This window comes from Peromyscus leucopus, chromosome 11, assembly GCF_004664715.2.
Source record: "Peromyscus leucopus breed LL Stock chromosome 11, UCI_PerLeu_2.1, whole genome shotgun sequence".
NCBI lineage: Eukaryota > Metazoa > Chordata > Mammalia > Rodentia > Cricetidae > Peromyscus > Peromyscus leucopus.
Genome location: NC_051072.1, coordinates 18,640,675 through 18,665,022, shown reverse-complemented (window position 1 = coordinate 18,665,022; position 24,348 = coordinate 18,640,675).

Here is a 24,348-nt window from a genome sequence, read left to right as displayed (position 1 = left end):
TTGTGAAATTTGCAGGTAAATGGAACTAAAAATTCCTGAGTGAGGCGATCCAGACCCAGAAAGACACACATGGTATGGGTATTAGCTGTTAAGTAAAGAATGATCATGCTACAACCCACAGATCTAGAGAGGTTAAATATCAAATGAGCATTTCTTAACAACCATTATTTGTTTTAAAATAGCATTTTGCCTAAATATTGTTGACACCTTCATTTATGTGCCTTGCCATTTTTACTAGCAAACTTACTGTACAAAAACTGCTTGGGCTGTCCTGCTTATTCATCCTGCACCAATGATCTTATTAGCAATAACATTATCAACGGTTACATGTAATTCCAAAAGACTATGAAAACAAGTGGGTTAATTCACATGTGCATTTGTGCTGTTTGCTTTGATGTGGCTGTCATCCATTTTTAAGTAACAGTGCTCCTCACACAGTTTTCTGTTCAGGCCTATGAGCTCCTAACCCCCTCGTGCTGTGAGTGCTCTCTAGGGAACAGGTATGTGAAGTGGCACTACAGTTCAGTAATCATCTTGGCTCTGGTGTCACCTTGGCTCAGTATAAAAGGGTCCATGTCCCTAAAGCATGTTCATTCATTTCTCTGTCTAACTCTTTAACTTTGGTTTCATCCATTTTTTTTTCTTTCTGATTAATGAAGCAGCCTTAGGAACTATTACACATTGTTTTCCTTAGAAGACCTTTGATCCTATCTGGCCTGGAACTCACAAAGTAGCCAAAGCTAGCCTTAAATCCATCATCCTACTGCTTTAGGCTCGCAAGTGCTAGAATTATAAGTATTCAGTACCACATTAAGTTATTAATTTGGATTCATGAGCCATAGTGATTTGGACGATACGAATTATGAAGTTTCCCCAGGGACAATGAGCCCTATTAATGTTGCTTAGTTATTTGGCCAATAGCTTCAAGCATTTATTCCATGCTTTGGTACTCTTTTTTACAGACAAAACTTGGATAGAAGTGTTTCTGAAATGTAAGAGGTTAGATAGGTGCATAGTGACTGAAACTTTGTAATACAAGGTGGAAGTCATCAACAAGATACCTGCCCCTTGTAGTTCACTGTCATTGTATCCTGCCATGGTGAACAATGGAGCATCATCCCCTCCACCCCACATAGCACATACACCACACAAACATTCACACAAGATTGAAGTTGAGACATAAAAAAAGGTATCACTGAGTAATGATGGGGACAGATGAAGAAGTGAGTTTGAAATGTATATAATATTTTTGTAAGGCAATGCCATTTTTTTCTCAGTATATAACTGCTACGTAGAAAAGGTTATCATCTATTTTGAAGTTCAGTTAAGCAAATTATACTGGCATTATATTGGAATTTGTAAGCCTAGATAAGTCAAGTTTTAGTGAAATTTCTGTTGGTAAAATTTATAGTGAAGTATAAACCTTAATATAATGGAAATAGACATTCAAACTTTAGTGCAACCAAAATATTATGAAATCCAAATATGTGTAAGAGATTATGAATGTTCAAGTTAAAAGTTTTGCTGATACTTGTATAGGTCCATCTATCAGTGGCCTGGGCATATTGCATGAAGCATATAATGTATATAGACCTTTTTTTTTTTTTTTTTCTCTTGAGACAGGGTTTCTCTGCGTAGCTTTGTGCCTTTCCTGGAGCTCACTTGGTAGCCCAGGCTGGCCTCGAACTCACAGAGATCCGCCTGGCTCTGCCTCCCGAGTGCTGGGATTAAAGGCGTGCGCCACCACTGCCCGGCTGTATATAGACCTTCTTAGAGGCAAAATAATTATAATGCATGCCACTGATATAATTATGCACATTTTAAAGTTTTTATGAAATTATCTTCTATAAATAAAACATAGTATATTTACCAGTTTGGTCATTTACTTAAAATCTTTTATTACTTTTAAATACCTTGAACTTACATTTAAATGAATGACATATTTTCTTCCGTATCTTTTTAGCTAAAATAGAGCCAGCAATAGGACCTCTGTTATATTATACCCCAGATGCTTTATTCTTAAAAATAGACGTTAGATGTAAAATCACATTGTGAGTAGTAGTTAGTAGTGGTTTTTATGTGTGAAAAGCTATTTATACTTTTACATAACAAATCTCTCAATTTATTTTAGCATTTCTTGAGAATGTCAACAACTGTATCCACCTAATAAAAGAAGCGTCATTGACAAGGAAACTTTAGTGGGCTGGCTCTATGCGCTGGAAGAGTTATTATGTAAATAATTCTCCATGGAAACTTACTCTGTGCTTCAAAATGATCACAGTCAAAAAACACAACTTGTGGAAACTGATCTTCTGCATTGAACTGGAAATTTGATTACATTGTTGGTGATAATAGTGCATACTAACATAAAGGGAGGAGAGGTCATCAGTGAGATGATGTTTGATTATTATTGACTTGGCTATTTTGGATGAATTGTCTGATCGTGGAGGGTTTCATTCCACTTCTGTAAGATGAAACAATGAGAAACATTGCTCCCATATGCTTGTCACATGATCAAGAAATACAAGAGCAACGTGTAACATCACATTCCAGAATCTGGCTTACAACAAATATTCAATATATGGATAGTATGTGTATTTCCTTGAAAAGTAGTTCCCTATGGCATTGAATTTGGTCAATATTCCCTATCTTCCCTTAAAATAATTTCCGGGGCATAGCAATAAGGGAAACGGTACTGAGCAACCCATAGCTTTTTTCTCTTTTATGTCCTGTATTCTCAATCACTTGACAACAAATCCATGAGTTCTGTGTTCTGCTTTATAGGAAAATAGTTCAATGCTGTGTTTCAAAGTTGACAATATAATAATATCATCTTTTTTTCTGTGATCTGATGACAGTAACATTTCAGAAAATAATCTAAAATGAAAAATTTTAAAGTGCACATGGGAACAATTTCTACTGATTAACAGTATATCTTGAAATCCATTAGGTTCTTAAGTTATTTTGATTAGCAGAAACTAATTATACATAGTAATGGAGTTCATTATGGCATTTTCACATGATTATCATTCATTTGATCATATTCACATCCATGACTCTCTCAGCCCTATTCCACTCTCACTGAAACACCTCCTCTACCCAACCATACCCGCTTTACTTTCGTATATAGTGTGTGTGTGTTTATGTATGTGCATGGGCATGTGTATGTGTGTCTGTGTTTGTATGTGTGTGTGTATTGTGTGTATGCATTTGTGTATACGCATGTGTATCTATGTTTGTGTGTGTGTATTTGTATGTAATCTGATGTCTTTTTTTTTTTTTGTTGTTGTTGTTGTTTGGATATACTGATAGTGAAAGACCCTAACCCTTCAGGCTTACACTGCCCAAGCCCCAGGAGAATGAGGAACTATAAAAGCTAGTTCCAAGGGTAACCTGACTCAGCCATTACTCAACCCTGGTGGAAATGGTAATTTTTCTTTCCATTACCCTGCCACAATATAACAATATAAAGAGATTTCTATTAAGAGATGCGCTCAACTGTTACTGGGATAATTGCAAGTGTTCCAGGAAGGATCACTGTAACCTTTGTGTAAACTCCATTCCCACCCTGATACCCCCCCCCCCTTGAGGTTTTGAGAAGAATGTGCATGCGGACATGACTGTACCCACTCTGTGATCATTCTGTGATCAGACCATGATCTTATGAAATTAGCCTCTAGACATAAATCAATCAAAACAAAATTGTATGGGAATTGTAATCTTGTGGCTTTTATGGGTTTTTACTTTAAAATACCTATGTGGCTCCAGTAGGATGCGACTCTTGCTCTCAGGACAAGAGTAGCCCGACTGTACAGCCACTTCAATAAACCTCGTGCTGTTTGCATCAACTGGACCAGAGTCTGGGTTCTTGGGGCACCCGCTTAAGAAGGTAGAACCCTAGATTTTGGGGTCTATCAATAGCTTTTTTACTTAATAGTATCTTCTTTTATAGTGGAAATGGTAATTTTTCTTTCCATACTGGAAGATAAGTTATAATCCTTTAGAAAATATATAAAACCCCCACACATTTCTTTACAAACTTCATCTTAAATCATTTCAAATGTAATTACTATAAATAGAACTCCTTGATGACTAATAACCTCAGAAATATTAACCATATATAACAAATAATGAATATCTAAATCTTTTAAGAGTTCAGTTCTTTAGCACAGGACTCATATTAGCTGAATATTAATAGAAATTAACGTGAGGATTCATCAAACATAATACAGTTTTATTATCACACACTTCAGTTCATGAAAATTCCTAACTGTTACAAATTCCACATGACCTTTAAATGTAGAAAATAATGTACACATAATTTACATGTATATGTATATATTGTATATATATTTTTTATCTTTAAAGCTATGACCTGGCTATTGAAAGAGACAGAGGTAAAGGCAAGAGAAAAGGTGTGTGTTTGCTGCTAAGTGGCGATGATTTAATCAACAGGGAGACTCTGTTTTCCAGATGTTACCCTTGGAGCAGCTGTGCAGCTTTTCTTATATTACAGCTGTGAAGATTTTCTTATATTACAGGAGGAGCAAAACCCCCTTCTTTTAACTTGCCTCTTCTCCCAGAGACAACATTGGCAGGGGAAACAGCTCTCTGAGCACAGATGCATGCAGAGCTTTTAGGAGGTGGAGTACGAAGCAGGGAAGCTGGATGGCTTTGTAGCAGCTTTCAGAAAATCAAAAATGAACAGTTTAAGTATATTCTGACTCCTCTAAGCATTATTGTTTCTATTCCCTACAGACGTACAAAATATGAAGTTCATCTGGAACAACCCGAGTCTTTTTTATCCTGTTAGTCTTTTTGCAAACACCCTAATGGCATGCTGGAATCAAACTCAGGGCAGAGCCTCACCTCAGAGTGATGGCCACACAGGAAAAGTTCTTCCCAGCCCTCCACAGCCCCTTCTCTTGCCCCAGTTTGCCCTCTCTTTTATATGCCATGTGGTGCATAATCTTTATTCCCTCAACAAATCTGCTCACAAAAAAGATTTTATTTTCTCATGAATTTATAGCCAAATGTTATCTCTCTAAAGTTTATTTGCATTTTAAACCTTATCTCAGACTGTGGAAGCAAAGAATTTAACACCCTGTTAAGGGGATTTTAAGCATCACTTGGCAGGCAGGGGGATGTTTTCTATGAGTAAATCCTTTTTCTGCTTCTCAGAAATTGTATTTTCTGTACTGGCTTCTCCAGGTGGGATGGGAAAGGGGCTTAGAAATAAAATCGCTAAGGTTTAGGGACAGGCAGACACGACTTTGTGTTCCTGCTTTTGCTACTTTTTGAACTGAGAAATTCATTCAACCTCTCATTTCCCTTCTCTGATAAGTAACTTAAGTGTTCAAACCCACCTTTCAAGGCTGAGATGAGAACTGAATATGTTATTGACTATGTGTTTGTGTATGTTAGTAGCCTCTATTGTTATGGGGTTAGTTCAGTTTGGGTAGAGGAATTTAAATAATCAGTTTCTCTTTAGTTTCTCTGTGTGTCTTCTCCATGCTAGCACAAAAGGATTGTGAATCTTCAAACACCCATCACCTCATGTGACCACCTATGTTCAGTATTCCCAGACAAGCACCAGCCTGTCACATCATAGGATTTTCATTATCCCTCTTTTCTTTAGGATCAATAGTCTACTATGGCTTTTCAGCTTCCCTCTGACAACAGATAATATCTAAGAACAGGAATGCTCACACTGAGAAAGAAAACTGTGGTACAGAGGGCATTATCTATGAACTCAAAGACTAGCCCAGTATCATGAATACAGGCATTCGAATTGCACACTTTCTTAGACTGAGATCGAAGATCCAGTGCTAAGCCTCCTCTTAATGGGCTTTGGTGAATGACGGACTTACTTGTGCTATCCACCGGTAATTTTGAAACTTTCTTTTTTGAAGATAATATCATCCGTCTACCTAATATCTTAGTATCAGTTCTATCCTCTGATTTTTATTCATTAAACATTTCAATTCATTCAGTAAATATTTCCTAAATTCACAACCTCATGCCTATCATTAATGAGAGGAATAATGAATATAGTAACATGTTTCATGTGATGATAGAATAACCTGGTATAACCTCATCAGAAAGAAATTCTTCAGTGCATGTCTTCCATTCAATTGTTTTTTTTTTTTCCTTCACTTCATGGTCTATCCTGAAATTGTCCCAACTTTCTAATCTTGAACTGACAAACTTTTACCAGCTACAAAGTGCAATTAGTTCTTTCTTCATTGTGGTTTCAATATCATAAACATGTTTTGCGATTATTATCATTTTATAATTTTTTGCACATGTACAAAGTGCATAGTGACTACTCTTACCTCTAGTATCCTTAAACTCAGAACATTTTCTATCACCCTCCACCCTCAATTTTTCTTTCTTGTTCATGTATGTCTATTCATTTCATTTTGTGACCTACTCAGATTAAACATTACCATCTAGGTCACTATCCACTGGAGCCTGGGATTCCAGAAGAGAGCAAACAATTAAAGACAATGATTCTTCCTCTTCTAAAATGTAATAAGAACCAGTAGTTCCAGGATAGAGTGTAGAGAGCCCCATCAGCCCACCTACTTTCTTGATTGGTCTTGTATGTGACCAGTGCAGGTAACTGCAGTTAATGTAAGTTCATGATTGCAGTAGTATCAAGTCTAGGGAATGGTGGTTCTTAGCCTGTTACACTGTCTTCTGGACTTTTCTTATGGAATATTCTCTGAGCCTTAGACGTGGGTGGAGTAAATGACTTGCTTAGAAATGGGCCCATATCAGTCACTTATTTTCTGAAAGTTGCGTACCTGTGAGTCTCTCCATTCAAAAGTATTCATTGTTTGATGGCATTTTCTGAGTAAAAGTGTGAGTCACATAAGTATATGGGTATAAGCCTAGGTAATCAGAGAGCATTTGCTACTGTGTCAATTTAGTATCCATCAGAAATTATCTCACTGCATTGGCCTACTACCTCCTCGGACCTGGGTTGATAGCCTGGCTTATTGAATCAGGCATTATTCCCCCTGACCCTGTGGAGTTGGTCTGGTGTCCATTGAGAAGGTAATTGTTTCCCTCCTCCCTCTTTCCTAATAGAGAAGTCACTATTACAGAAGGGGGCACATCTCAGCTTCTAAATGGGCGTTTTTTTTTTTTTTTGAGAATTATTAATTTAGTGTCTTAATATTCTATGCAATCATTGGTTCATTTTTTTAATTCAAGATTATTTACTTAATTTTTGAAGGATATTTTAGATCCTCTATCTGCAACCCCATAAGGAAAAGAAGACATGAGGATATATATCTACCTACTCATTTTATTAACTGTCTAAAAGTAGGACTGTGAATATTAAATTTATTAGACTTTATTTGTGACTCATGAATGGAGTCAGCCTTCATCCCATAGAATAAAATGAAGGCCCCCACTAGGGAAGAATAGAGCAGTATGCTCTCTAAGGAGACCACCAGGAATCAGGCTGAAAAGCCAAGTAACTTCAGGCTACTTTTCTTCTAAGAATTACACTAGAGGAAAATTCCTTATGTTTATTTGTGGTACTGGGCATGCAATCCAGGGCTTTAATCATCCCCTCCCCTCTACATTCGAGCTATGCATCTATTTCTAGACTTTTTTATTGTGTTGGTTCAGGTTGATTGCAATGTCTTGTTTCCAGGGGAAAAAAACATAAGCAAAATAAAAAGTTGTCTGTTTGGGGATTTACCTGCTTCCTTAAGGTTTCTTTTGATGACATAGCAGTTTTCATGAATGAATTATTTGAGCCTGAGGATAGCTTGCTAAGGCCCAAAGCAACAGCTCTTTCTACATTGGCCATTCATTAACAACACAAACATTAATTATTAGAGGAGTAAGTTTTAAAGTTGAAAGGGGAACATCTAACAGTGTTAATGAAAACACTTAGGAGTATGTTTGCAGTACCTACTTTAGAAAATAATTTAACCATAATATATAATGCAAATAATCACAAAGGAAAACTAAATTGACTGAGGTAATAAAGGCATTTTCTCATCAAAGTCCCTGAAAGTAGATGGCAGATAGCAAAAGAATGCATGTGTGCTTCTCTAGGGTTCAGAATGTGTTAGTTTTTTAGGGAATCAGCAAATGTGTACTTTAATGAAGAGAATGCAAATTCTGTTTCACACCATCATGTGGTAAAAAGTTAGGACATTTAAACATAATTTTTGTACTTATAGGAACTCTTCTACTGCTCAAGCAAACACATTAATTAATAAGGACAAATGAAGTAGGCTGTATTTTCTATATACTATTGAAAATTTCACTAGACTTTAGTTTTTTTTCACGTGAAAAAGTACAAACTATGGTATCTCTGTATGTTGAGTGGAGCATGAATCTTAAAGAGCCTATTAACAAAGAGAAATCTGGAGCCAGGTACTGGGGTGAATGCTGGAAGATCAGAGGAGCAGAACAAACCACAGCCACCTCACCTTGCATGTTCCTCAGCTGATCCTGTTTCCTCAGAATGGAAGCTTCTGAGTCCTCATCCAAATGGATCTCAGCTGAATTGTTGCTCAAAGCCTAAAAGCTTAACCAGCTCTAGTTCCTGGTCCTCATGCTTAAGCTTTCTGCTTTCTGCCATCACTTCCTGGAATTAAAGGAATGAGTCACCATGCCTGGCTGTTTCCAGTGTGGCTTTGAACTCACAGAGATCCAGATAGATCTCTGCCTCTGAAATGCTAGGATTAAAAACATGTGCTACCACTGCCTAACTATTTTTACTATTATGGCTGTTCTGTTCTCTGACCCCCAGATAAGTTTATTGGGGTGCACAATATATCAACCACAGTTGGGACTTTATTACTGACATGGAGAGATGGTCACTGTCAATTATTAGAAGGCAATGGAGAATGTATTTAGAAATCAAGTCCAAATAGAGAATGAAGATATGTTTGTATCACTTAGAGAGAAAAAAAAATACACATATTAGGAAGTCAGTTTTTTTTTTTTTTTAACAATGCAATCATGTGTTTATTGTGACACTCTTAAATGTCAGGCACCAAATTTGAAACTTCCTCAAATAGGACACTGTAAAATTGTCATGGAATGAACACTGAGATATTTCTATTGTTTTATTTATCAGACTACCATTTTGCTTGTTAACAAGTTTATATAGTAAATTTATACAATATAGTAACAATAAAAATATAAACAATATTTTTTGAAAACTTGGAGCACAGAATTGATTCATGCATTTTTCTATTTTTTCATAAATTATTATCTGAAATGGATCATCTAGAGAAAATAGATTCTTTTAATCTATTAATCCATACATTTCAATCCAACATGTTTTAAATTTTATTCTAAAACTGGAAAAAACATAAATCAAAACAAAACAACAACCTTTTAATACTCTAATACTTACTGCTAAAATTTTATTTGCTTTTGTGGGAAAATATATAAACCAATAGCTGCTGAAGAAATGGTTACATATAGTAGGGAAGTTTTGCTGTAAAATTATTAGAACATAAATACTTTTTGATGAAGTTATGAAGATAGACAAATCCTTGCAAATGATGATCCTGGAAGTGAAATAAAATTTAATTGGGCTTTATATTATTTACTTTCTATTGATGTTATAAAACACCTTGACCCAAAGCAACTAATGGAAGAGTTTATTTCAACTTAGGGTTTTGGAAGGACAAATCTATTATGGTGAGGAGGCATCACAGTAGTCCACCAGAACACGATGCTAAGAGCAAATGCCTTTAACTGCAAGAATTTGAAGCACAGAGCATGAACTGGAAACTGGGCAAGGCTATATCATCTCAAAGCTCTCCACAGTGGTGTACTTCCTCCAGCAAGACTACCCCACTTAAACATCCCCAATCAGTGCCACAAGTGGAAATGAAATATTCACATCGTTATGGGAGACATTCTGATTAAAGTGCCATTTTGGCAAAAATGGAACCAAATAAGACAGCCTAAAAAGATGACTGAGCACAATAAGAGGATAATGACAATAAACATACTAGACCTGGAAAGCTCAGATGCCTTGAACCCTATTCGATTAATACAGACTACTAAGGAATGCTGAAAGCTATGGAAATACCCTCCAAGAAAGACCCTGACAACCTGGTATGCAATAATAAATGGTCCACCCTGAAAACATACAAGTATCACTATACAGATTAACCTGGTTGTATTTATATATTTGGGCTTGTAAAATACTCCTATATGCATGCAACTACAATTTATGAACAAAAGGGAATACAAAGTTAAGAGAGAAAAGAGAGGCACATAGGTAGTTGTTAAGGGAGGAAAGGGGGAGACTAGTGTAGTCACGTTATAATCTTAAAAATAAAAAAAATATAGTCTAAAAATGGATGCTATCCAACCTAGAGTATTTTTATTGATACATATTTTATACATACTTATATAGTTGGTAAGAAGAAAGTCATGCCATACCTCCATCTTTAGCTCCATTTACAATCAGTTGTTGCTGCAAGTATGGAAGGAGAAAGGAGGTCAAAGAAGAAAAGCCCGGGGGCACGAGGGGGGAGAGAAATAGGAGGAAACAGAGGAGAGAAAGAAAAGAAAAAACAGTTAAGAGAAAATGTGTGAAATCCAAATGCATTTTTAGAACTCTCAGTGTGTCTTCATCAGCTAATTGCTGTAATTACTTAACAGGAGCCTTGCTAATGTATCAACTTGCTAATTACTTTTATTTTTTTCTAATATTTTCTTACATACACTTGATTATAATTTTAAGAGTGCAGTAGAAGCAGATACTAGCCTTTAGTTCAAATCCAAGTGGTGTAAAAATATTAAGCAATGTAAATTAAGTATAAATAGATTAAATTATTCCAGATTAATGTTTGCTTCTGTTCCAAGAAAGTCTCTGTAATGTTCTGACACAAAGGCTCTACAATGCCCACTAATTACTCAGCTGAGCATCATTAATGGGGCAGTATTTATTTCTAATGGCTTTCTAAAGCCAGCTTCAGAGGGAGAATTTTAATCAACAAAAGTAAGGCAAAGGTTACTCCAGTCCAAATAACTATATTTTATCAACAATTCAAGCAAGGAGAAGTTCACTTTTAAAACAAACTCCTACTCTAAATCCTGCCTTATAGAATCACACTGGACTAATGCAAGTGATTTTAAGGCTAATCAAAACAAAATTCAGACTACCTTAATAGAAAAAGCGTTTTCCTTTCAAGTGTGTTCTCAAAATTTCTTTATTTGCAATCACTAACAAGTATTCTGAAATCACTTTTCTTCATGTACACCTCCAACTTACACCACATGAAAAGAAAACGATTTTCTATGTGTTTTGTGGCTATTGTATGAGTCATTCAAGTATTTCATGTTGTCCACTCTTTAGTTTTTACTATAAGGGATTTTCTTCATGTGCTCCCACCAGATCCCAGTCTGTGTGCATATACCTCCAATAAGTTAGCTACTGTCTGTAGAGCCATCAGCAATGACTGCCTTCTCTAACCCTTCATGGACCATCAGACAGACCTTGCTTGCAGTAGTCCTGGAGATTCTGGACAAAGCACATGCAGAGTCAGTACTTTGGCTTTGAAACCAGTAACACAAAGAAGAAAAGAAATGCTTACTGACTCAATATTGGCACAATGCTATTCCATATTATAATAAAAGTTTGAGATTTAAGTTAGAAATCCCTCAAATTAAAAGCAAGTATGACTTGTATAATAAATATGTGTTTGCGTGAGTTGTACATAAAAGTGAAATTAAGCGATTTATTTCCTCATCTAAATATTTTCTGTGTTTTCCCAGTGCATCTATGTTTCTGGTGACTTTATTAATATTATTATTTAAATCTTTAGAGTTTTTAAAATTTGGATAGAATGGAGGAGTAATGATGCATATAGCCAAATTAACTAAAGCGATGATTTGATTTTTTTTCCAACAAATATTTTCACTCTAGAGTTACTAGAAATGAAAGAAAAATTATTTGCTTATTTATTTCTTCCTGGTAGCTTGGGATGATTTATCACTTGTTCTGGCTGACGAATTCAAATTAAGAAATCTTTTTTTTTTCAGCAACCTGGAAAACACAATTAAAATTGTACAACTTGAAAATAGAATTTTCAGTTTTCTAAAGGTAACTGCTAATTAAATAAATATTTTACCTACTTGAGGTGCCTCATATATTTTATTATAAAATATTTGTGTTAAAATATTTTAGAAATTTCATTAATTTTTGTCTAACTTTAACTCTAACTTTCACTATAGCTGTGATACATCAAGAAAATGGATGATGAGGAGGGTCTGTAATGCTGCTATTTTTACGTGTCCAATGTACTACCCGAGGCCAACACTGGGAAGAAAACAGAAGAAAATTGACTTGTTGGAAAAGCATATTATGAGATTCTAATCCAAGACTCTGGAGATATGGATCTACTCTTATTTAGAGGAGAGAAGAGCATTGAATTAAATGTAAGACTGAGGTTTTATTATAATCCCAAGCAGTTCAAGTAGTTATTTGTTGAAGGATGATGTGGAAGTCTGAGGAGATATTAAGGTGGTGAGCTTCTCTAATAGAAATGGGAAAGTATGGCTCTAGAATTCATGGCTGGGGCAGTTACTGCTAAACCAAAACCTGAAGCTTACTCTTAGTGGGTCTCCTACTTCAATAAATGTTACAGGGGCATATCAAATTGGCACATGTTCTTGGATTAAGCACAGAATCTAGAAAGAATTATATTAGCCTTTCAATGTACTAAAATCTGTATATTTCTGTCATTTTCACAAATGATTATATTTTTTGCTATGACCCTGAACATGCTTTCCAAGCAATGATGCAATAAGCAAGAAGTGTTATTTGGAGAAACCATTTTTATGTACACTATTTTTACTAGAAGACTTGCTTTCTAAACAGTTTCCTATGGCTCTTGCACAGAGCATACACAAAAAACTTTCCCTTTATATGCAAGTAATGTATCACTAAATGCCTTAGCAGTTCAATGGGCACAACTGAGGCTACATGTTAGTCTTTGTCCTCTGACCTATACCTGTTACATTTGTCAGCTCTCTGCTCAAGCCATTTGGCCTTCAAGTCCTTCCGGTACTATCAGGTTACTAATAGATGAGCAGAAAAAATATCTTGACATTAAAGCCTAAAAGCTTAGTAGAAATGAGTGCAATATTCCAAAAAAGAAAAGCAAAAGTTGTTTTGTTTTGTTTTTTTTCTCAAGACAGGATTTCTCTGTGTAGCTTTGGTGCCTGTCCTGGATCTCGCTCTTTAGACCAGGCTGGCCTCAAACTCATAGAGATCCATCTGGCTCTGTCTCCCGAGTGCTGGGATTAAAGTTGTGTGCCAACACTGCCCAGCCCAAAAGCTTTTTATTTAAAGTGCCCTAGCAAAGCAGTGAGCCACAGCTTCCTGTATTGTGTGTGTGTGTGTGTGTGTGTGTGTGTGTGTGTGTGTGTGTGTGTGTTTAAATGGAATAGGAATACATCACTTACCTCCTGCTCCATCCCATATAGTCTCCTTCCAACACCTCCTGTGTCCATTCCTCATCCCACTCTTAAGTTGATAACATTCTTCTTCTTTATTATTGTTGTTGTTGTGTGTGAGTGTATATACAAACATATAAATCAAACCTGCTGACTTTGTTTCGTTTCTGGTATGCATGTCGTTCCAGGACTAACAACACTGCATTCAAAAATCAATAAGGGGGTTCATTCCTGGGACAGGCTAGTTATTATTCTCCCAACAATCCTTAGTTGCCTATAATTCTTTGACTCAGAGTGGGTCTCTGAAAATTTCCCCCATCTCAGGTTAAGAAGGACATTGATATTGTCAATGTTTCAGACTTGTTTGCACAGTCAGCTCTAGGAAAGAACATTTATGTTTATACTTATATGAACACAGCATTCTACATTTGCACATATACATACATAAAAATAAAATACAAATCATAACAAATGACACAGATGTTAAAGTGTGAAAGGTGATGAAAAGATGAATAAAATGTAACATTTTCCATAATAGTCTAGTAAAATTTTATATTCAAGAAATATAAAAAATATTTATTTCATGCTTGACACTATGAAAATCACAGTGGGTATAATAATGGTTGACACAGATATATACTCTAATTTTGTGAAGAATACTGATGGGCAAATATTAAGAATGCTGCTAGAGTGTAACAAGAAATAGTAAATGAAGAAAAATAGAAATGTACAAAATGGAGACATTATTCTGTCTTTGTCCATTTTATTCCATGTTAACAAACAGTGGAGATAGACTTGGGAGTTTATAAACAAAGAAATTTTATTTGACTCACGTTTGTGGAGATGGGTAAGTCTAACAAGGGATTCTGTCTGATGAGATTCTTCTCATTTTGTGCCTTAAGAAAGACAGAAAGAAGTTTGGACACAAACTCAAAGATAGTTCACGCCTAAGACAATAGCATCTTCCACTCATGTCAGTGGTTCCTTCCAACTCTATCTTCCCTCAATGGTCTTACTTCCTGATACATGGTATTCCCATTTCAATGAGTTTTAGAAGAAGCATTCAAAGTGGTGCCGTGTAACAAAACATTTCCAGAGTTGTATAACTTCCTGCACTGGATGTGTGCATTGCTAGAGTAATCGCACTTTGGCTATGGCAAGCGAGTCAGCTGTTACATTCTGTAGCTCTTCTTCTCATGTATTTCATTCTTAGAATATCAATAGTCCTAGGTGTGTGTTATTAAAGCTACAGAAACAAATAAAATAGATCTGAGTCTTGGAAAATGAACAACAGTCATACTGACATTTCACTTATGAAAAATAATAATACTGGCCAAGCACAAAGAGGAAAAACATATGCAAATAAAAAATAACATATAAATTTAAGTAACCTTTTATTTTTCTAGAAAAGACTGTAAAATTACATGGTAAAGTGTTATGATTTGGTGGCACAGATGAACTGATAATGGGAAGGTATTTTTCAAATAAGTATGAAAACTTCTTCACAATGTCTTGAATTTTAGAAAAAGAGAACTAAAATCATGAAAGTTGGTACTTCTTGAAAAAAAAGCTTTCAGTGTGTAAGACTAAAGCATAGGAAGCAGGATAAGGTTATCTGACTATTTAAGATTTGAGAAGTGTTTGTGTAATACAGAGGAGAGTAGAGGATGTTGCCTGAGAATGTGTGCAAAGGAATGACGATCATGTTTGCCTTGTGAAGGATCACTCTGATATAGTGAGAAGGAACACAACAGATGATAAAAAGTCACAAAAAGTGGATTAAGTGACATAATTATATAATTCACATTTTACTTTCTTCTTCTTTTGTAGTTATCTAACTAGACCCTTAGATACATGTTCATATGTATGTATGCAAATATATATGTGTGAATGAATATATATGAATGAATGAATGGATGGATGGATGGATGGATGAATGAATGAAACAATGGTCCAAATATCCCACAGGGAGCTGGGGGAGGGGAATGGCTTGGCAGTTAAGAACAGCTCTGGGGGCTCTTACAGAAAATCTAGGTTCAGTTTACAGCGTCCACAAGGAGCTTCACATCCTCTGAACCTCTAGATCTAGGGAACATGATGCCCTTTTCTGGCCTCCATGGGTACTAGGCAGGCGCATGATGCACAGATACACATGAAACAAAAACAAGCAAAACTGGAAATAGTGCACAGTGTTAAAGTTACTTCATCACTGTGCCAGAAGACACCCATTGTATCTCAAATGGAAATCAGCTCTATTTTCTTCAATGGCATTCTATTTTTAACTGCCTTCCGATTTTCCTATCCCACTGTCCTGCTTATTCTACCTACAGAATATTAAAAAAATAAGACTTTTTTTTTAAATTTTGAAGGTCAGAATGCATCTCTTTTCACAAACCAAAGTGACAATAGTGTTGTGACTTGGTGCTGTTAAACAACTGTGTTAGTCGAAATGACAATTGACGACCAATAAAAATGTACAAAAAAAAACAGCTACAGCTAGTGATGAGGTGAGAGAAGCAGTCTAGTTAAACAAACTCTCCCCTAATGGAACAATATTGATAGTAGTTGACTTCAAGCACAACTTCCAGAGCATATTTGCTAAACCATTCACCCTTTCCTATCTCCTCTTCACCTTTCTCCTCTTCTCGGTGTCAGTATTACTGATGACTCACATGCTAAGCACAGAAGCCAAATATTATCCTTTATTGTATTCAGAAATGAAACTCAAGTTCTAACTAACTATATTATTTCTACTGATTTTTGTTACTAATGGCAACTTACAAGAATAATTGTGCAATATTGAATACTTGCACATGTCTAAAACATTACTATTCTGTAAACACTTTTTGTATGTAATTGAAATTTCTGAAAAAAAAATTCATAAGGTCTTTCTCTTCCTTTACCAACCTCATTTCTATATAGACATAAAACAACTAATTTTTCTAATAGTTTCCTTTGTTATCCTTCTGTTTCTTTTATTTTTCTTTGCATTGTCATTAATTTGTTGTTATTGATTCTTTTGTGCATTCAAAAAATCTTTCATGTATTTAATATTTACCAGATATTACGCATGAGGTTTTGGTTCATATTTGAAATGAAAGACATACTTATTTGTTTACTAGTTTATCTCCCATTATCTTAAATTCTAATGAAAATTTCAAAAGGTGTGATGAGTAAGAACACACAGAAACATTCAGTTTTCTTCTTTATTAGAGATGGAATCTTAATACAAGGAACAGGTTGACTTCAAATTTTCAATCTTCCTGTCTTAGCTTCAAACATATTGGTTTTGGTGGCCCTAATCACTGTTATAGCCTCAGTATTATGTGCTTGATAAATGCAAGAAATGTAAACATCACAGAAGCATTAAAAAAATAACCTCACCTGATGATGAATGAAAATCCAATTTGATTGGTTGAAGTTTTTAACCTTTCTGAGTATATTTTCCTGGCCTGCTAAGTAAAGTGAGTAGTTGGAATAAGACAGAGGTGGGAACAGAACCTAAGATACAGAATTTAGGTAGAAAGAAGACATATTGCAAATGGCCAAAGAAAGATGTAGACAGCATTACAAAACAAACTTGCATTTGATATTGGGAGATTTAGTGTTCCACAACCATATTATAAATTAGTTATGACGCTTTGTAACAAAAAATGCACTTAAGCCTATTAACATAGATATAGATACAGGTATGAATATATATATATATATATATATATATATATATATATATATATATATATTCATTAGTAAATACAATTCCTGGACTTTGGAAAGAAAATCTGCCCTAACAGTGGGTCTGTGCTTTGAATAATTCCTGTTGGATCACGTAGTAGGTCTGAATAAACTCTACATGGGACTTAGAACATTTGAGCTCATTCCTCACAACCCTGACTGTTGTGCACCACTGGCTCTTGACTTGTGTCTAGATTGGACAGAACTCATGTCTTTTGTGGAAACAAATGTCTAGCACTTGCATTTTCTACACTCAGTAATGTGGCTCATTTTGTACATATCTTTGGCTTATCATAGTAGTTAAATACTTAAACAAATGCTATATCAAACTTTCTAGAAAAAAAGGGCCAGCCCAGGCAGAAAATCAGTGAACAGACCCTTCAAATTCAAACTGCAGCTGTTCCCTGGGTCTCAAGCCTGCAACCACTGGCTAGCTGGGACACAGGAAAACTTCCAACTACACTTACCAGAATTTGTACTTTGTCAGGTTGCATTTCTTCATGAATTAAATTCTACATTTCTGTTTTTCTAAACATCTCTCACTAAAAAAGAATTTAGTTCCAATAACTATCCTCAAGTACCAGGATTGTGAGCATGAATTTTCTTGTTGGTTCTAGATTTTATTGGATTTAAAGACATTAATGGCTTCATTCCTGCTGTGGCAATGAACTTATATTTATGAGATTTCACTCTCAGATATACCTAGTCAAATACTTATAAGAGAAAGTTCTGTTGGTATCCAAGTATAGGATATCTGAAAATATTTTTTTCACCAAAGTAATGCATAAAATGCCAACAGCTCTCTGCTCATTATGTTTTCAAAATCGGGAAAGAAGAGTTTGAGCTTAGGAATTATCCTTTCCAGAGAGAACTATTCTATGATGACCTGAGAGCCTTTGGTTTTCCCTAAATAGACACTTATGTACTGTAGCTACAGAGCTGATGCTATTGAAAACTGAACTCAGAAACTCAGGCCCTGAGTAACTGAATTACAATAAAAATTGAAATTTCAAAATCACAGACAGAGTCCACTGCTAAAATGAGGAAATTGATTAAGAGTAAACTTAATCATTAAAGTTAGAATGAGAATGGGTAGAAGATTGTAGGAAGCTAGATTTAGCAAAACCTTAAATGTAATTTTTTTTTTTAACCAGAGAAGCCAACTTGCTATTCCTGTTTGTAGATTTTGATTCCTTACAAATTAAGCTGTGGAGATAAACTGTTTGAAAGGGCTACATGAAATAGTTACTTCTTTTGGTTGTGTGGAATATGAACTGAAATGTGGCTTGTAGTACAGATTTGCCTTGGTGTACTTAGGGGAAAATAGCTGAAGTTTTCTTAGAAATGAGCATATTAAAGTAGATTAGATACTCACATTTCCACATCTATGGACTGGAAAGATACACATTCCATCTTGACAGTGAAAGGAAACCTTTGGCTTCCCTTACGTGCTATGAGATCACCTTTCTCTACTGACCAGAACTTGTAGGGGACTTGCTACCACTAACCTGGAAAAATGTAAATGGTATATGTGTAATTGGTAATTGTATGACAGGGTTGGTAGGCCTAAGTAAGTAGGTTCCACTTGTCAATAGCAAGCTAAGAATGACAACATGAAAGATAGTTGAGTTAAGGCAACTCTCAGAACAGGGAGGCATGAGGGCACCTACCACACCAATGCTGTCCAGCTTATCATGATATTCCTATAATTAAGGTAAATGAAAAGGCTGCTCAGCTCTTTCTTGATTTGTATATGCATAAAAGTTCAAAGGAAATAAAAGAAACGGTGTAGCATGAATCATAAGAAAAGAGTTGGAGCTCTTCAATCAATTTCAATACTGGAGTCAGGTTGTAGACCTAGGATGTCATAAATTGGGAGATCAGATTCGCTTAAGCAAAGAGTACTATATACTGCCAAATTTTATAAGTTAAAGTTTTCATTCAGTTCTCTCTGAAGAGACTTGTCGACTTTCACTACAATATTAGTAAATTGGGAAAAAAATATTCAGATCTTGTAGGGATTATTGGATCGTGGCTCTGAACTGACATTGATTCCAGGAGACTTGAAACATTACTGCTTCACATTGTCAGAGGCTGTGGGGCTTAAAAAAGAAATGGAGTTTTGCCCAGATCAATCACAGAGAGGGTCATTTGTGCTCCTAAATCCATTCTGTCATGTTTCCCAGTTATGAAATGAATACAAGGAAAAGACATATTAAACAGTAAGAAAATCACCAGATTGGCTCCCTGATTGGAGAAGTAAAGGCTGCTATCATGAGAAACTTCAAGTAAAAGTCACTGGATTTTCTCTCACTAGAAAAATAGTAACCCAAAAGAAATATATAAGTCTTGAAGGAATTGCAGTGTTGAGTGTTTCTGTCAAACGTTAGGGAAACTCTGGGAAGAATGCTTCCATATTCTCATTCAACTACCATATTCTTTCTCTAGAGAACAGAAAATAATGTAGAGTGATATTCAACAGTTACACACCATATTCCAGAGAACACACATGTTTTGCTCAAGGAACAAAACTGCACTGTGTATACAAACTGCACCCGGTTAAAGTTAGTAAACCTACTGTCATTCTACATTATTCTCTATTTTGTAGAGGACACACTTTAAGACTACAACTTTGGTTTTGCACAGTGTCAAACATCATGAGTCCATACAAAAAATGCTCAGGGTGGGGATTATGCACAGACTCATCAATGTAGACTTCCACCCACCACATTTGACTTGTATATGGCAACAAAATTTCCTAACATCCAGGAGTAGAGCCAGTAACTGGTCTCCAAAATGGCACTATATTCTTTGAGAGCCTCAAGTTTAGAGTCTAGTGGACCATATGGAATGATTGCTATTATGGAAGGAAAAGTTTATGTTCTTGTTAAAATAGGTACGCTGGGTATACTCTGCCCTACATATATGGCAAACTTCTCTCAAAACTACCAACGGTGGACTTATTCAATGCCTATCCATCGACTCGTGGCATTCAATGCTTGTGAGGCAGGAATTCATGATGCATCAAATTAGACATGGCAGCTGGTTCATGTTAATGGAATTCACTGTTCTTACTCCACCATCCTGAAAGAATTGCCCCAATAGAACAGTACAATGGAGTTTTGAATACTCATAAAGAACACTTGAAAAGTAGAAAGACCTTGCAAACTGACATTAGTTTCTTCAGGAGCTTCTTTAGTTGTTCTAAATCAGCTTACAACATAAAAATATTGTCTCGTTCAAAACTTATTCACTTTGTTCCTCCTCAGGTCCACTAATCATGGGATGCTGCTATTGGTAGGGAAACCATCCGACAGTTTTCATATTTACAATTTTTTCTCTCTGTCCCTGAAATCTGTGTTCTACTGGACCTTATATCCAAAGGGAAGAATGGCTCCATCTAGACACACAGTAATCCCATTGAGTTGAATAGTGTGACTGGTACTGGCCTCCTTTTGGCTTCTCATATATCTATCTACATTGAAGGTGTTGGTGTGTTGAGTCAGTGATTGATCTTGACTGCCAATGATATAATAGAGTGATACAACACATCATTTGAAAAAGAGAAGTTCAAAAACATTGGAGGTCCCTTAAGATATCCTTTAGCATTACAATATAAAATGAGAGAGGGAAAAAAAAAAAGAAACTTAAAATGGCTCCTTTGTCAAGATTGAAGGTTGTGGTCCCCCTAGAGGTAAAGAACAACAGCCAGCTGAGATACTTTCTTAGCACAAAGTAGGTGCAGGCTTTGTAAGGCAGACAGTTGCTACCAAAGTGATAAAGCTTTAGTTCCACTAACTAGGAAAGTGGTTTGTGTAAGTATTTCTTACTTTTATTAATATTTTTGCATATTCAAATTCTTACATGCTGGGTGGTTGTGGCTCATGCCTTTAATCCCAGCACTCAGGAGGCAGAGCCAGGCAGATCTCTATGAGTTCAAGGCCAGCCTGGGCTACAGAATGAGTTCCACAATAGGCTCCAAAGCTACACAGAGCAACCCTGTCTATAAAAACAAACAAACAACAAACAAACAAAATCCTTACTTTTTCTAGCTTACACCCCTAAGATATGCAGTTTTATATCTTCTTAGGGTATTATTGCTGACTGCATTATACTATTAACTTATGAAATACAGAGGTGAGAAATGAACACAATTAGTTTGTTTCCTTTTTGGTGGAAAATTTAGTTTATTTTTGGGAAAATTGAATCATGTTAGATGCAATTATGACATTATTTTCTCCCTTAGGAGATAAAGCATGTTTTGATAGGGTGGTTGGAAGATGAGGTGTATATAGGTTTGACAAGTGATGACGTGATAGTTAATTTTAGATAACAACTACTTGACTTGGGAGTGATGGAAATGTGAACTAACATTCCCTGAAAATGTAACATGTATGTTGAAGATCCTGCAGATTGATTGACCAGTGAGAGCTTTATGGTCAATGTGAGTTTGAAAGCTGCAAATCCAAAGCCAGAATTATCCCAGACTCTTTTTATTAACTTTAGTAGTCATTTATAAAAACTGTATCTATCTGACATAATCTTTATAATTATGTCATAAAAAGGTTTAGAATGTATTGGCTTATCAGACCACTAGCTTCCACCAACACAAAAGTTATAGATGTCTTTGACTACCATCTAACCACTACAACAGAGATTTTCTGTTTGGTTATAGCCTGCCTACCTGTTTTCCACACTTGCATATTTTGTAAATACATTAACACACATCTGTAGTGGGTAGCCATTCCAGCTTGGATCTGGAAGTTCCAACCCCCATTGAGACTCTGGCAACTGTCACGCCTACGAGGCCGGGCGAGGGGAGGCGCCGGGGGACCCGAGAGCTGGATGGGCCAGCGCTCGCTCTGGGCGCTCTCTCGGTGCCGGGATGCTGACCAGTGCAGATTGACTGTGTAGAGCTCCGGAGAACACCGCTGGACTGCATTACACCTTCCCCAGACCCTGTGACCTACCCATTACTTAATTTGTGAGTTTCGCCATTAAATAAATATCCTTTTATCTACGTGGAATGGCCAAAATAATTTCTCCAATATCTGGCGCTCACGTGGGGCAAACTCCAAAGGCCTGGGCGGCTCCCGCCGTCTCCTCCCTAGCTGGCGGGTACCTAAACCCGCCTGCAAAGTTCCATATAACCAGGGAACACCTACACGGTTCCATTCCCGAAAAAGGGAGCAGCTAGTCCTATCTCAATTCCCTAGCTTAGCCCCAGACCAGCGAAAGAGGCAGGAGAGTGCTAGCTCTGATTTCCGCCATCTCCGCCATTCCGCCATCTCCCTCCGACCCCAGCCAAGATCGCCAGCAGGCCCTGTTTCGGAGCTGTACCAACGCCACCTGCTGGCTGAAAAGGGCTACTACACGAAAGGTAAGCATATTGTTTCAAGTAAAGGTACTTGATAATTTTACACCTTAAAATTGACTAACAAATTTTGAGTAATTCGTGTAATATGGCCGACAACATTACCTCACAAGAATTTAAAAACCTTTTTGCCTGTATGATGAATGACATCTTCCTGGAAATATACGACATTCCTAAGGCATATCTGGGCTATACCATTTTGGCATTCATCATAATAATTCACACAGTGTTCAAACACTGGTTTAAGAACAAAGATGAGTCATTATTGGGACTGATACAGGCTTTAAAAGATAGCAATGAAGGCTTAGAGAAAAAGATTCTCTCTCTGGAATCTGCTTTCAAAGATAGCAATGAAGGCTTAGAGAAAAGGATTCTTTCTCTAGAATCTGCTAATCAGGATTTACAAAACAGGCTTGTACCCAAAATTGATTTTATTGATAATAAATATTAATATTTAATGGATAGAACACTAACTCTCCAGAGTGAAGTTGTGGCTACTCAGACAGTATATAAGGAAGAAAGATTATCGTTAATTGATAGGATAAGGTCCATGGAATCATGTGTTTCTGAGGAACATAAAAACTTCTATGATTCCATGAGAAATATGGAGTCCCTTGCAAGAGAGGAGGTTCACTCCCTAGAAGAGACCCTAGGTGCTCGTTTGCAAGCCCTAGAAGAAACTCTCAGTAAACATGACAAGGGAACTAATAAGCAGAAGGTCAAGACCATAGAGGTTGTAACATCTCCAAATGGCTCTCATACAATGGCTTATCCTGTTATTGTCCATGAGAAGCCAGCAGATGACACACACCCCGAGCCATATATGACATATACATTACAACCAATTTCAACAAGGGACTTTAAAAATATAAAGGAAGCAGTAGTTACGTATGGGATACAATCCACATATGTAAAACAGATGTTAAATTCGTGGTCTACCTCACATAGAATCATTCCAGATGACTGGCATAAGTTAATTTCAGCTGTTCTAGAATATAGTCAGCAGTTACAGTGGAAAAGCTGGTTGAGAGAAGAGGCAAAAAATTTAGAACAACAAGGTAAAATCAGAGGTTTTGTGATCTCCCAAGATCAAATACTTGGTGAGGGATGTTTCGCTGACAGGAATGTACAAGCCACTTATGATGAGCATACAATATCCCTATGCCGTACAGCAGCTCTAAATGCTTGGGAAAAAATTCCAGAACCTGGAAAACCAACTGTGGTATACACAAAGATATTTCAGGGACCGCAGGAACCCTTCACTGATTTTTTACAAAGACTGAACAGAGCTATAACAAGAGCTGTGTCAGACAAAGAATTAAGAAAAGTATTAACTGAGTCCTTGGCATTCGACAATGCTAATGCAGAATGCAGAAGAATACTTACACCATTAAAGATCAGATCAGCTCCTTTGGAAGAATGGATTCAATATACTAATGGTGTTCAGTCTCTTAACTACAGTAATGAGGCTTGGATAGGAGAGACAAATCCCAGAGGTGAAAGAAGGCCCCGTGTTACCAAATGTTTTAAGTGTGGTACACCAGGTCATATAAGTAAAAACTGTACATGGGGTACTCCTAGAAGCAATACTCCTTCTAGGAATAGCCTAAACAGGAGACCCCAACCACCTCCTGGATTATGTAGAAGATGTGGCAAAGGCCGACATTGGACCAGTGAGTGCAGATCAAAAATAGATATACAAGGCAACCCTTTACTGGCGGGAAACGCCTCAGGGGGCCTCTTGCAGGCCCCCAAACCAAACGTAGTACGAACATTCCCTG